Source organism: Dendronephthya gigantea, unplaced genomic scaffold, assembly GCF_004324835.1.
Source record: "Dendronephthya gigantea isolate DGI-Jeju-01 unplaced genomic scaffold, DenGig_1.0 000087F, whole genome shotgun sequence".
Taxonomy (NCBI): Eukaryota; Metazoa; Cnidaria; class Anthozoa; order Malacalcyonacea; family Nephtheidae; genus Dendronephthya; species Dendronephthya gigantea.
The window spans coordinates 606,932-623,863 of NW_021163097.1; positions in this window are offsets into that span (position 1 = coordinate 606,932).

Consider the following 16,932-nt stretch of genomic DNA (forward strand, 5'->3'; position numbering starts at 1 on the left):
AAGCACATATTTTCGACAATCAGCGATCAGGCACTAGACGAAATAGTTGGACAGTTGACTAAAGATTTTCCTAATTGTGGTGAGAATATGATAGGCCAAATGTTACGTGGTAAAGATGTTATAGTTCAAAGATTTCGCCTTCGCGAAAGCCTCCATAGAGTTGACGAAGCTGGAATTATTAACAGATCGAGGGGTCGTTTGCATCGGCGTGTCTATAATGTGAAAGGGGCAAATCATTTATGGCATGTCGATACAAACCACAAGCTGATTCGTTGGCACATGGTGGTTTTTGGGGCCATCGATGGCTTTAGCCGATTGCCTGTTGCACTGTCTTGTTCTAACAATAATAAAGCTACAACATTGCTTCATTACTTCACAGGAGCTGTAAAAGAGTTTGGTCTTCCAAGCAGAGTCCGGTCGGATAAGGGGTTGGAAAACGTGCTCATTGCTGACTACATGATCGAGAAAAGGGGAGCTGACCGATGTAGTATGATAACCGGAAAGAGCACCCATAACCAACGAATTGAACGCTTATGGCGAGATGTGTTTACCGGTGTACTGTCATATTATTATGAACTGTTTCATTTTCTTGAGGATGAGAACGTTGTGGACCCACTTAACCCGATCTGCATTGCAGCTTTACACCATGTATTTCTACCAAGAATCAATGAAAAGTTGGACTTATGGAAGACAGCATGGGCAAATCATAGAATGCGCACGACAAAAACAAGCCCTATGCGTTTGTGGCTGTCAAGCCAGATGCAAAATCCTGTCGGCCTTTCCGAAACAGCCACTGAAGATGATGCAACTAACTATGGTGTAGAAGGAATTTTGAAGAAACAGAAGATAATGAAAGGCCTATTTTGGATCCTCCACAAATAGAGTTGAGTGAAAATTGCCTATCCGAGCTAGCAAGAGACATTCCAGATCTAGCCCCATCAGCTAACCATGGCATTGATTTATACTTAAGAGCTATTGATATAATTCAGCACTATTCAGATGGCCGTTGAGTAAGGCTAACTTACACATAGCATTATAGGTCAATAGACCATACCCATTATGACGTTTCATGGCAAAATTTAACTACTAAGACCAGAATGCTTTGCTAGTTTCTTAGTTAAAAAGCCTGAAAAAGCTTGCAAAGCATCCTGGTCTTAGTAGTTAAATTATGCCATGAAACGTCATAATGGGTATGGTCTATTGTTGTGTACATAGATTCTTTGTTAGCAATATGTGGAATGAATGAATGCTGCTTGTCATTTGATTGCACAGCTAGTTTAAATTTTAAAGCTAGTTTAAATTTTAAAACTCAAAACATAGTTTTGCAGGACCCTACTGAAAAATACGTATTTTGAGAAAAACACATTGATTTTTTTTTTTTTTATCTTGATCTATTACAAATAAATACTGTATGCTCTCATTACCATTCCGACATTTAAAATACATCTATTCACCATGGTCATATTTTCGCACATTCAAATATTTACTTATGCTGCGTTTTTTCAATAATCCACAACGCAACATGGAATGTTTTCTTTAACAAAACAAAATTACTCAACAGGGTGTATATTTAAAGTTTCGTAACAAAACGCAAACATCAAATGCCCTCTGTTCATTCAATCGGTTTATCATTCAATATGTATAACAAAGAACATTAAGAACCTACATATTTCCAAAATATGTGTTCATAAAAGCATAATCAAACAGATTGAACAGTTCCTCAGAACCAGGAAGTGGTATATTTACGGTTGGTCGTGGGAGGTTAATACAATTGGTACATGTATTGGCAGTTGGGATGAAAGTAGTGGTAACTTCAAAAAATTTCAATGTCGGATGCAAACAAAAACCAAGTATAGGCTCCTGATCAGCACAAGTACCAAACTCTACAGGGTTCGAATTAGAGAGAAAAAGTCGACTCGCAATTTTTTTCGGTGAATTTTCTTCTCCTAAAAATTCAGTATAATTCCATGGAGTTATTTTCGGCCTAATACCAGAGGTCGCACATTTGCTGCTAGGAAACTCATCGAAGACGAGAAACTCATTTGATGTAAATCCGGTCACAGAAGGGTTTCTCGTCCTAATTTTCCTGTCTAACTTTCCCGTCTAAACCGACGGGTAAGTTAGACGGGAATCCAGTCTAGACGAGAAACTCGTCTTTTAAATTCGCATTTAGAGGGCTAAATAAGACGAGTTTCGAAACTATCAGCACGGTCATGGACGGAACAAGGCTAAAAGAAAATAAACAAAATTATCATACTTTTTTATAGTAATAATTACGCATTACCTGACCCATCATACGTATATAAAATTATCCAAACTTTCCCGTCTTTGACTTGGTGAAAAACTTTAGAAGAATACAATAATTGTTTTAGCATTTACTGTGCCTTTGTATGTAAAGTTTACACATAATTTATTTGCCTGAGTTTTTCTTCTAAGCCTAAGGTTAACTCATTAAGTGTTAAAAATATAAAAATATGTAAATAATGGCGGCAACAAATTTCATTCACTATCTGAATCTGTGTCTTCTAAATCAGACAAAGTGTATCTGGCAATGTCCACAGCACAGTCGGAGGACGAAGCAGTCATTTTGCGTTTTTTTGGATATCGGTGCGGTTTCGCAGCTGAAATTCAACGGACTGTCTGCTCATACCACGCTTTAATAGCTTCGTCCGGATTGAATTCTTCAATGGACTTTCCTTCTTCATCAATGCGAAGGCACGAGTCTAGCCTGTCCCTTCCCAATTTGTTTCTCCAGTCAGTTTTAACGCGATTCATTCGACTGAACATGCGCTCGAGTTTGGCGTTCGTGAAGGGAGTTATCAGCAATAAATCAATGATATGCAACACATCAGAACAATCCTTCTTCAGGTCCTCGTTCGTCAGAATTCTTGGCCATATTTCTAGATACTTCACTTGATTGACACCAGTAAGCATGGGTCTCACTCGATTTTTTAGAATGTCCCACTGGGCTGGAATATTTGTTGTAACGCATCCATTGCTTTCCAAAAGGTCTTTCCAAAGCTCGATCAAATCACTGATGGCATCATCACCGTAGTTCAACAGAGAATGCCCATCCAAAGGCCAGCTACTTACATCAAGAATCGATACCAGATGTTTAAATACCGGACTAACCATCAGATCGCCAAAACGCTCCTCAACTGAATGACAGATCGTTGTAATCATTTCACCAAGTGATTCTTCAAGTGCACTCTTACTGCTGTGATATTCTTTGAGTATGATATCCTGATACACGTGGTTTCCATCATCATCTTCTGACACTTCCTGGGTAAACTTGGTGTAATTGGTAAGCCTGCTGGTTCTACCATCCAGTGAGTTAGAAACGAGAGCTTGCAACTTCGTCATTGTCCAACCAAACTCTTGTACGCGACGCAACATAGTTACTGGATCGTGCTCCTCTTTTTGCATGCTCAGACTGAGGACTTTCAAGGGCGTCAAAACATCTAGATAAATTGCTAAATGAAGAGGAAATTTAGCGTATTTCCACTTCTTTGCAAAGCCTTCGATTTCTGCCTTCTTGAGACTTTGAGAATCTGTATGGGCAAGAGATTCAAGATGAGCGATAAATAAACCATAGTTCTGCAAAACAATGGCTATTGCTCTAAACTTGTGTGCTATCCAACGAGTACCTCCGACTTTGGCAGGCTTTGGGACGGATTTTTCGTACATTTCACCAAATTCACGGAGTTCTCGCAAACGCTTTGAACTTTTCTGGTATAAATAGAACAGTTTAACAAGAAAAGTATCTATTTCATCAAAGAAAGTTCCTTTAAATGAATCTTTGATGGCGAGCTCAAACCTGTGGTTGAAACAATGGACGACGGTCAACCACGGGGCACTTTCGCGCAACAAAACAGCAAGCCCTTTGTGAATACCTGTGTTTACAGCGGCACCATCGACATTAAAACCATGTAGCTTCGAGGAGAAATCTACTAAGCCTATTCTGCTGAAGGCATTTGAGATTGCTTCTTTTAGTCCTTTGGCATCCGTATGTTTTGGAGATTCGATGCTCAAGAATTTAACCTTTGGATAGCCATCACTGTTGACAAACAAAACATAAAGAAGCTCCTGTTCGATTACTGCTGCATCAGTGCTTCCATCTGTCAGAAGTGAATAATACCTAGCGTTCGTTAATTCTTTTACCAAACTATCCTTTATCACAGCTGCTACTGCATCAGTAAAACCAGCTGCGGCGCGATCATTTCTGTAGGACTTGAATTCTTTCACTCCATTTTTGAATTGAAGGGCAAGAAGTGCTGGGTAATCACTAAAAGGTCTTTCTTGTTTCACTAAGCAATATGCAGTATTGAAACATACCCGCAGGATTTCCTTATCTCCCTCAGCCATTCGCGTAATCCCATGCCCAATTGGGGTGATTTGAAGAATGTGTTCATTATAGCTAGTAGCTCCAAGTTGCGCTTTAGTGTTGAGATCGATAGCTTTAATATGAACTTCGCTGGCTAAGTGTTTTTTAAGCGAGTCTTTTTTCACGAATTTCGTTCCATCAATCCATGTTGGTGTGTAGCTTCGCATCGTATTCAAATAGCTTTCGAACTTCTTGCATAATGAGCATTTAATACTTGTGACCTTACCATTTGTGATAACCTTTTCTAATTTACATTTTAATTCATTTTCCCATTTAATTACTGTGTTTAAAGCAGCAGAATACACCGCCATGTTCACCGTGCGTGAAAACCGCGAAGTAAACAAGCTTATTGGGGCCTGGGGTGGCACAAAATGGCGACCAATGTTATGTTCCAAATTGCGTAAATATTTCACCAGTCCTATACTTCTTCGTTTTATATACGTTTTTAAAATAATAAAACGAGTAAATTTTACAAAAAATTATGATTCGCAAAAATGAAATTTTCAATTCGCAAATGCCAAAACTCGGTTCGCAAATTGCGATTTGCGACCTGCTAATTCGAACCCTGCTCTAATATATTTGAAAGAGACAACCTGCCTCGTCTGCCACCTAAAATTTAGAAAATAAAAAGAAGCCGATAATTATAAGTGTTGTTTTTCCTTTGTTGTTTTTAGTAGGGATAACGTACAGCGCACATGTAAAAAATATACATGTGTGCTGTACAGTACCCCTACTGAAAGAACGAAATTAAAAGAGATAAATTAAGTAAAGGCATAGTACAGGGTGCTAATTGCTCTACATAAATAAATGGTAAAACGTGCCTCCATTTCTTCTGCTTGCCAAAATTTCGACATACTATAAGATATACAAGTCTACGAAATTTGTTCTTGCCATTTTTTGCATTTAATATATGACAATTATCTCCTCCCAGATATAATTTACGAAACCCTAATATCTTACTTGCAACTTCTCGAATGTACTTCAAAAAGACTGCATATATAGATTTCTCCAGTATATGATTATTTGATCCTTCCTCACTGAATGTTGGTTTAAACAGATTGATTAGTCTTTTCACTGTTAACACTTCTTCCTTGTGATGGAACAGGTTTTTCATAATAGGTAGCTGCTGTACAATCTAAATGCAATGACAAGTGTGTGCATTATGCAAATAAAGATTTAAAACTACAGTATGGAATGCCATATATGCTCTTAGATTGTGGCTCATATTAGCAGTGGTAGTAACTAGTGAGGGTAAACCCTTTGTGGCCTGGAATGATTTCTAAGTTCATCTTCAGCTGCATAATATGAACTGTGGCTAAAAATGTGCATAATAAGATAACCTGAACCAATCCCAATTTAGATAATCCTTCTCTCATGTGTTTAATACATGGTTGTGGACTGCTCCATCGAGCACCTCATCACTGAGAAATTTTCCCATTTTGGGAATAGCTACATTATTAACTGCGAAGGTGGTTATCGGTGGATAAATTGTGTGAGCATGATTTCATAAGTGATTATTTAGAAAAATACAGATTTCTTTGTCATCTAATTGCTAAAACGGCTTTGATTGAATGCTATTTGGAAATATCTCCATTTAATTTTCTGAATAACAAAATCAGGGAACAAAATTTTCACACATGTAATTATACTACTAAACTCTATTAATGTTAAGTACATACGTATTGTAGTCATGTATCCATAAATATATAACTGTCTACAAACCATGTCAATACATAATCAAAAATTGGCATCAGAATTTATATTTAATCTGGCCACTATACTGTATGTCACTCAAAGTACTTATTATAGACCTAACTAACCCATGATGGTGCCAACAACTTCATAATTCTGATATGTGGCTTTTCAAACCATTGTTGAAATACTTGCTCTTAATGGCATTCAGAACCAGGCGAAAAAATTCTTTGCGTGGCCCGCCATAGTCTTCTGCACACTAAATTTTTCACAAAATGCTCATAGCAAATAGTGGAGGTGTTACTTTAAATGGCTACCCCAGCAACCTGTTAGTCGCATCATTAGAAACATTGTTTCATTTCCTGACTTGAAGGAACACCTCTGAAATAAAGTTCCCTAAAAGTTCCATGAAAAGTTCCAAACTTCCTATTTTATTGACCAATCAGATTGCTCAAAAATAAAATAAAAGATTTGTATGATCAAAACAGTAAAAAAAGGAAGTTAGGGAGTTTTTAAGAAACTTCAAAATTTTAAGGAATAGTTTAGAGGTGTTCCTTTAAGGTAGGATATGAACTGATCCACAGTTTTTGTTGGAATGCTTCTATTAGTACAACCATAAAAAGGAGTGGAACAACAACAACAACAACAACAACAACAACATTGTCAATTGGGGCTTTGCCCTATTTCTTTCTCCTGTTGTCACTGTAATTGTTTTGTTGATAACTAATTTAAAGGATTAGTGTCAACCCCTAGTATTGCGGGCGCATATTGCTTCTGGTGGCTATTTTACAACCCAGCAAAATCACTGAGCAAAATAGATTTTACAATCTTTCTTAATCGATTAACGTCTTTTAGAAAATTAGTATATTTCTTGATGCAAGTTTGTTCTTTGTATTCATATTTTATCATTTTTGCGGCCATATTACGCCCCAATTTCAACACGTAAAAAAAAAAACACTGACCTCGCTATACTAGGGGTCGACACCAATCCTTTAATAAATTCAAGAATTAATAAACAACATGCAACAACAACAACATATTTTGTTCATACATATTCCGTTTATTCATAACTATATAATATTATTCAAATTCAAGTTTATACAGTACTGTTACCTTACCTCTCCATAGAAATTGACTTGCAGAGTTAACCTTAAGTTTGAGATTTCTTTTATTTCATCAAAAGAGGTTGTCAGAATATTTCCTCTGTCAACTAAAATGTAACTCGTTGCTCCTTCACAGATTTCATCTGGATTGGCAATTTCAAGTTCTCTGCCAAGCACAAATTTTCTTTGGTAGTACCTCAGAATTTCAACAGGATCAACTACTTCTTGTGATTTACAATATTCTACGATCTCGGAAATGAGACTTTCAACAGATTCTTCTGCGACATCTTGAACGTCAGAGTCTTGAATTTCCGAATGCTCAGAATCAGTAGCTAAACTTGTCCCCGGATTACCACTGCTTGAACTCCCTTCTGGCGCTGAGGACGGGATTCACTTGGAAAGAACTTGGCAACTCTTCTTCACTTTCTGAATCGCTGCGAATAATTTCCGCTTCGGCACACATATAAACGTGCGTGCGCAAATTCCGAACTAATACGTCTTGGCCACAAACGTTACACTTTTCTTTGATTTCGCACGGTGTTTCCTCGGTTAAAGATTGAGTGCACAGATCTTTTTGAATTGGTCTCAAATATATACGTGATTGTCCACCAATATTTGCTTTAAGGCTCTTTACGGACCACGAACAATCAAGAGTGCTTAGATTTCTGCAGTTCGCTATACAATTCATTAGCTCAAAGCCGCAACATTCTTTCAGTTTTGGAAATCCAATTGTTTGGCCGGTCTCGCTGTTTACTTCGGATGAAGTAATAGTTTCCAGAACAGCTTTCTCGTCGTAGTCGGCTTCGAACTTTATTCTTTTAATGCCAAGACCTGCTTTCTGCAAAATTTGCTTTTCTGAAGAGGTAGGAACTTTGACTGCGAGCCTATCCGCCAAGCATACAAACGTAGCGGTCCAAGTTCGCTTTTTTTCTTTCTTCTTTGCGGCATTTGTAGGCTGAGACTGGGATCTTCTTGAGCTTCTTGAGTTAAAAAGAAGCGCTCGTTCCCTGTAGGCACGGCTTCGTTGTGCAGAAGAACTTCCTTGACCTTCGCGGGCTTCAACTTGCGGGACAGCTGAATCTGAACCATGCTGGCGACATAACTGGCGAAATCTTGCTCTGTCGCCGATTGTTGCCACCCCCAGACGAATCAATTGATCGTCATTTAGCGTTACGGCTTTGAAGTGTTCGATAACAGCTTGCAATCCTATTTCGCTCAGTATTTTCTCTATGACAGGCACGTGGCTGGCAGACATATTGGAATAAATGAATAATAAACAATGATAGTGCTTCCACTTGCATAACTAGATTTTCTTTCTTTGTTTAATTTTGAAAAATTTGACAAACGAATTAAAACAAATTGCTAACGAAAACAAACGAATTTAATTGCTTGCAAAAGCAGGCGCGGTTAGGGAGCAGTGCCTGCAAATTTGCGACAGTAGAGTGGAACCTAGAAATTGAAAATTTTGTTATGAAAATTTGACAAATTTAGAAAAAAGTGAAAAAACGGCCAATGTAATCGGAAATGTGTTTTGTAGCTACCCCTTTCCCCATCAACATTTTCAGGAAAATGACGAAGTCGATGTTAATAATAAGTGTTAACATGTCCATGCTCATTTACAAGTAATTAATCTGATAAGAATTAATAAACCGAAAAAAACAAGATGTATTAATTATCAAATTCAAAGTAGTGCACACACAACAAAGTAAGCACAACACAACGACGTAAACACCACACAACCAAGTAAGCACCACGCAACAAAGTAAGCACCACACAACAAAATAAGCACCACACAACAAAGTAAGCACCACACAACAAAGTAAGCACAACACAACGAAGTAAGCACCACACAACAAAGTAAGCACCACACAACAAAGTAAACACTACACAACAAAGTAAGCACCACACAACGAAGTAAGCACCACACAACAAAGTAAGCACCACACAACGAGGTAAGCACCACACAACGAAGTAAGCACCACACAACGAAGTAAGCACCACACAATAAAGTAAGCACCACACAACGAATCAAGCACCACACAACGAAGTAAGCACCACACAACGAATCAAACACCACACAACGAATCAAGCACTACACAACGAAATAAGCACTACATATAATGACATAAGCACCGCATATCAAGACAGAAGCGCCGCATATAATGATGGAAGCACCGCATATAATTATATAAGCACCACATATAAGAATAAAAGCACCGCATATAATTATATAAGCACCACATATAATGATAGAAATACCACATATAAAATTATATATACACCGCATATAAATAATATCATCGACTTAAGGCAGTCATGGCATTCCATAGTTGATGGATGAATGATGAGATCAACGAATGGATGAACTCTCGTATAGATACCTAGTTGTCTTTTCCTTCTAATTTTGTCCCTCCATGTGACCTGATAATAATCCCAGATACTTAAATTAACAATTCTTTTCCAATCCTAAATTAATTAAATTGCGAGCATCACGACCTGCTTGGCAAAGATATAAATTATTTGTACAATAACTGCAAACTGTGCCCAGCACATTTTACACCTTCATGCTTTCGCAACATGTCAAGAACCAGACTTCATGAGTATGCTGTACCAACAATATTTTCTCCAAAGCCTGGAATAACGCAACAAAATAATAAAAACACATGCAGTAAGTAAGTGAAGCAATAAACATTTTTTTATACCAGTAAAGAGCTACATGTCGTTTTATACTCGGTATTGTTAGCATGTGTAGTGTTAAAAGAATGGCAAACACAATGTAATAATATCAGTTTGTAGGTACACCACGTAAGTTCAGTATGTTTCAAAAATAATAAACTTACGTGGTGTACCTACAAACTGAAATTATTATATGTGTAGTGTTGTTATATTTATACATGCCGTCTCATTCTTGCAGTTAAATTGCCTTTAGACAGCACAACAACAGACCATAAATCTCACATACAAGTTTCAACAAATATTCCATCTAATAAAGATGACGGTATGCCACCATATATGATTTTAATAAAGACAATAATGCTTTTTATACAGCCAATAAATTGTTCATTTCATTTAGGTAATATAGCGTATGTGTCTCGTTGCTGTGTTCCTATGTCTTCCTCTCCAATTATATATGAAGGTAGTCATTACAAAAAATAACCTTAGGGCATCTCAATTCTCATACAACTGTACCTATACTCTGCAACATAAACAGTTTTGCAAGGAGCATATCAAGTACCCCAACATGTTTTTCACCACATGGATATATGATGGTATACGTCCCTATATAGAAAATACAGCATGTCATATATACATATATACAGCGCATGTTCATTGATATGTGCGTTTTTAATTAAGTAACAATTTGTCAAACCTGTATACCAGTAACCATGTAATGCCACAGTCAAAATAATTGTCAATTGATAATCACGTTTAGAGAACATAACATCAGAATTAGGCCTGAAAGATACAGCTAACAGCAGTTTTCACTGTATTCTCCACCAGCAACACAAGGAGGTATACATTTAAAAATCAAATTTGTTAATCCAGTAATCATGTATTTTAATGCCACAGTCAAAATAATTGTCAATTGATAATCACTTTTAGATAGCACTTTTAGATAGCTTTCGCTCCTTCGCTATATCAGCTAAGTGGACAGGCATATAGGATGATTTCGAAGCTCTTTTGCTTACCATTCTAAAATGGGTATCTAAAATGCCTAACAATGCTGGTCTTACCCAATCATCAATTGATGTGATTGCAAGCAAGGTTTCTACACTGAGCACCATAGGAAAGATGTGTGTAATTTCAGTTGATGAAATTTCCATCAAATCACACTTGGCTTATGACAGAAGGAAAGATGAGATGATCAGTCTAGAGGATTTTGGTGATGGTGAGAAAACAAATTGCTTAGCAACATCTGCAATAGTCATCATGGTACGTGGAATTATTGAAAGTTGGAAACAGCCTGTTGCATACTACCTTGTGAATGAGTCCTGTAGCCGTGAGAAGATTCGAGAAAAGCTGGAGGATGCAATTACCAAGCTGGAGGACATTGGCTTACAGGTCCTGGCTATTGTCTCAGATATTGGATCAAACTTTCAGAAGTTTGTAAGAGAGATGGGCATAACAGAGGATAATCCTTGGTTTGATCACAATGGGAAGAAGATCTTCTACTTATTTGATGCCCTCACATCATAAAAGCAGTGAGAAACTACCTCATCAACTATGAATTTCACTTTGATGGAAAAGTCACAAGCTGGAAGGACATTGAATCCTTTATCACATGGACAGCAAAAATTCCTTCAGATGCTGCCCGAAACCAACCAACAACCATATGCATCCCGATGGCTTCTCCAAAATGAAAGTTAAATTTGCCACGCAGGTCTTAAGCCATACTGTGTCAGCTGCAATCTTGATGGCCGTTAGTGGTAGGCTCTTTCCAGCATTAGCTTCAGGTACTGCAGAACTTATAGCACAATTTGATCAAATTTTCGACTGCCGGAAACTGTGACAATCCAACCCCACAACAGTTTTCCCGTGCATTTCGAAAGTTATTCTTCAACACCTATCTTTTGCCCATGGGTACTGGCAACTGTGCTGCTGACCTGGATGATCTGCTAGTTAGCTCCAGAGCTGTAATTAACAAGGAGTCCATTACCCTTCAAGATAGCGACAACATCCCATTGCCATTTGAGGGGATTGAAGAATGCGACTACAAGTCATCTTCAGTTGAAGGAACAACAATGCCGTAACATATGTTTGTGGATATCTGCTGAAAAGAGCTTTGAAGACACATGAATGTGCAAACTGTGCCAAGACACTGATTAATTGCAACCTGGACAGTCCTGACAAACTATTGTGCTATTTCAAGGCATATGATGAGTCCAAGCCATTTGGTGGTCTGACTGTTCCAAATGACAAGTTAATCAATTATTTCAACACAGTTGAGCAAATCTTTGTGGACAAATTTCCAAATGTTATTTCCAAACCTGGCATTGGGAAGCATTTTGTCTCGATTCTGCCAATATTTTCATTGCAAGAATGTCCACATTTCCCAAGCGAGTTCATGCCCAAGCTGTTTGTGAGGATGCACATATTTTACGTCCTGAAATTTGGAAATCGGGAATTAAAACGACACAAGAAAGGAAAAAAGAACAGAAAATATTTTAAGGTCTCTCACCTTTAAATCAGGAAAGCATATCCAATTATTGTATTCACCCGATATTGAAACCTTGAACACAAATGCATTAAATAATTTAATTTAATATTAATATTTGTTCTATTAATATTTGTTCTATTAATATTTGTATATATAATTTGATATTTGTAAATAACTGGATTCTCACATCCAGATTGTCAATGTTTTTAAATCACATTCAATTTACCTGAATTTAAATATACAATTATTTCGAGTTGATTATTTGTTGCTCATATCCGCCAATTTGAATACTTCCTTGTCTCACATTTTATCGAAGGCGGAAAAGAGTTCCACTCCTACGGAATCCAAAACGCGAAGATGCTTGCTCAATTAACCAGTAAATATTTCCCAACTACAATATTTTCACAGCCATTATCAGCGGAAAAATTATTAGTGCAAGATCGGATAATTATGAGCTGATTCGGTAGCGTTCTAGCGATGCCTTTTTCCTTGTATTCATTGTGAAGAAGAAGCTGCCATTTTTAAAATTTGAATGCTCAGTCAGGGGGGTGCATGCTTCTATTCACTTGCAGCACATGTGCAGTTTACTAATTTCAAAAGCTCATTGAAAAAAAGGTGGGTACACGAAATAATCAGCATGTTGCACAGAGTTACACACTACTATATGTCTTATGTACTGTATAGCATACATATTCTGATATTTTTCCTGAAAACAGGTATCTTAATTAGCTTTACTTTGCTTTCAAAACACCCTCACATTAAAATGTAGATATATTTTTCTCATTTAGGCATGACAAGAAAACCTTTCCAGCATATTGAATTTATATAACAGTATAAATGTCATAAAAGCTAAAGACTGGCCAATTTTTTAGCCTTGATGCAAATTTAAATTAATCTCAGATTCTACTTCAAATAGTGCTTAAGATTTTTATTTTTGACATTGATAGGCATCCAATTAACTTAATGTTGCTGCAATATAATTGGCATATGCAACATTTTCATCATCAACAGATTTGCTTTGAACATCTTTATTTTTCTTTTGCTCATTTTTTAAGCATCCTTAATATTTCAAGATAAATTTTTCAGTCAATTCCTGATTTTTTCTTGATTGGTGAATCCATTAATTTTTTCTTAAATACTGGGCTTGGTTCTTTTGTATCTACATTTTGTTGTATTTTTTGTGGTGTTTCCATTTCTGCTTCATCATCACTGTCTGGTGGATTGTGTTCCTTGGATGGTTGTAATTCATCATTATTATTACCAATGTTTGTTGTTGTAGCCCTGTGGAGTATGATTTCTTGTACAAACTGCATATTTTCAAACCATTTCCATCTTGCCATCTTTTTGGCCCCAGAACCAGAGGGGAGGTTTTGGTTTCTTACATTTTCAGAAAATGTATCTCTTAATCCCTTCTAATTTGCCTGACATGCTTCAGCTACAAACTCTAAACATAAGTAATGCAGCAGCATGAAGCCGAGCCAAAGAAAGGGGGGGGGGGGTGTTTTGCAAATAATCCCCATCTTGGGGAAATCTCAGACTGTAAAATTGTGTCCTAGTGAATGTGAATCTTGATGAATAATGTGTTTAAACTGTGTCCCAGGTTTGTTTGGTCAACAGGTTCATGCTTACAATCGCTAACCCCAAGCAGTAGTCTGTAGTAGGTATGTCTCAACCATTCGGCATCAAGAAATTTATGATTTTTAAAGTATGCTCTTTTTTCAAAATAACAATCAAACATTTATTCACATAAAAATGAGAATAAGAGCAGAAGGTTAACAAATCAAAAAGTACTCTTGAAGAAGTACCAAATTGAACTAGAGATGCAGGCAGTAGACTTTGGATGTAGGAAGTTTCATGTGTATCTATACGAGGCCCCATTCTTTGTTGTGTCTGACCACAAGCCACTTGACGTGATTTTTAACAATCCTAGACATAAGACATCATTGAGCTACACAAATTCAAGTTTGCCAATTATGACTTTTAGTTACATATAGATCAGGAAAAGATAACATATCAGATTATATATCCAGACATCCCATGCAATCAGAAGAAGATACGGAGGCTGACATAGTTTGACGACAGGACGACAAAGTTCAGCAATATGTCAATTTCATTATAGAGAATGATATTCTAGCAGCCATTACCAGATTAAATATAGTAAAGAGCACTGCGGAAGATAGTATCCTACAAAAATTATTCAAGTGTATAAGAGATGGAAAGAGAGATTGCAAGGATGTGGATCTTAAGCCATATAAAGGCATATTCACAGAGCTGAAAAATATAGACGGAATGATTCTCCGAGGTGAAAGAGTTGTAGTACCTACATTGCTCAGGGACAAGATAGTAGAAATTGCCAACGAAGGGCATCAAGGGATAATGCGCACGAAGCAAATCCTCAGGGCACATGTCTGGTTTCCTGGTATCGATGACCATGTTCAAAAACTAGTTCTACGCTGCGTACCATGTCAAGCTGTCACCCTTGAGTACAACAGAGAACCCCTCAGGATGACACTCTTACCTTTGGGGCCATGGAAGAATGTTAGTGTGGATTTTGCAGGACCGTTTGGAAAACAGATGGCGCTGGTTCTATGGGACCAATATTCAAGAACACCTATAGTGGAATTTGTGTCTTTGACGTCTGCAGAGTGCACTGTGCCAATGATGGAAAAGATATTTCGTACGCATGGATTACCTGAAGAAATAAAGTCGGACATTGGTCCCCCATTAAATAGTAGATGGTCCCCCATTTAATAGTCGAAAGTTAAAGGAATTTGCAAAAGAACAAGGTTTCAGACATCTCAAAGTTACACCTGGATGGGCGGAAGCTAATGGTGATGTAGAACGGTTTATACGAGTGGTAAAGGAAAGTGCAAAGGTTGCCAAACTAGAAAACAAAAATGTTGAACAAGCAATTCAGAAAACTGTTGTAAGTTATAGAGCAACGACACATCCAGCTACAGGTTATAGCCCCAATAAGTTCATGTTGGGACGAGAACTGAAAGGTAAATTGCCAAGTGTAATAGAAGATAAATCAAGTGAAGACGTTCACAAGGAGGTGAGAAATAAAGATTCAGTGAAGAAACAACAATGGAAAGCATATGCAGATGATTGTAGGAATGTCTGTAATAGTCAGATTGAGATGGGCGATCAAGTTATAATCAAACAAAGGTAACATGCTGACACCATATTATGACCAAAGTCTGTTTACTGTGATTGGTATAAAAGGAAGCATGATTACTGCTGCACTAGATGGTGAAATAAAAACTCGAGATTCATCCCATTTCAAGCGTTTGAGCCGAAGGGATTCCATTGAAATGTTTCCAGGAAGTAGCATATCCGTAGCGTCAAATGGTGATAGAGTGAGTACGGACCATACAAGTCAAGCACTTCAAAATGATTCAGCTGGTACACAAGAAGATAATGAGGAGGTGATTCCTGAAGAAACAGTTGAGAACAATGTTCCACCCAGGCGATCCACTCGAAATAGAGTTAATACAGGGGATACAATTTATAGAGACTATCTTGTATAATTTATTAACATTTATAAAAAAACAAAAAACAAACTAGTTTGAACATGGAGGAAGTGTAGTATCCTGGCATAGTAGCCTAGTCCTATAATGACATAATCTGCGTACTATTTTGTATCCAAATTGTGGGCAAAATGTCGGGGGTATGCAGGCTATGCAGCAACAACAACATGCGATTTTATATTCAACTCGCTATCCATACAATGATTAATTTAGTAATCTGCATTTAAGCAACCATGTTATATAATTTAAAACATGCTATGAAACTGCTGTATGCGTGAGATTTACTAATCGTGGTGTGAGAGTGAAGCGAATTGTGGGAGACTCACGCTGAATGCGTGAGAGTTGAGAGGTCTGCATATTATTTTGATTATTTGTCTATCATCAAATCATCCTTAAAGCTTAATACCTCAGAATATATTTTTGGGGTTGCTCAATATTTTATATATAAATGTAAGATGACATTTTTAATATTTTGCTCTAAGTAAGTGATGATCAAGAATAAGCTTCTGCCGCAGTGAATGACGTCTATTGTGACGACGATAATAAGTGCGGCTGCTATAAATTATAAAGTTCATATTTGTCTTATATTTTAAAAATAATAAATTTGATCATTAAAATCAAAATATCTGGCATATCGACCTCCTTTGCAACTGCCTTCCATGCATTTTCTTTCTGTGTTTTGCCCCTGTAGCTTCGGCTTTTTATTGCGTAGAAACCAGGATATTTTCTTAAAGTTTCTATTAAAATTTCTATCTTTTCATCACTTTATCTTACCACCATTTTGAAAACAATTCGATGTCACAAGATTGCAAGCTGTTTAATGATTGGTTTAATATTATGACCACTCACAGCGAGTAAAAAATAGTTCAGAATTTTTAACTATTTCCCGCGAGCACCAAAACACTTGCAAAACATCTGCGAGTGCTCGCAGCAAGGAGCTTCTTGCGAGGACTGGAAATCCGCCTTAAAAGCAAAAAATTAAACTTATACATAGCCCATCATGTTAAAACCTAGTGAATTAACTAAAGCAGTATGATTAGTGCAAAAGTAACCAATCTCCCTGGG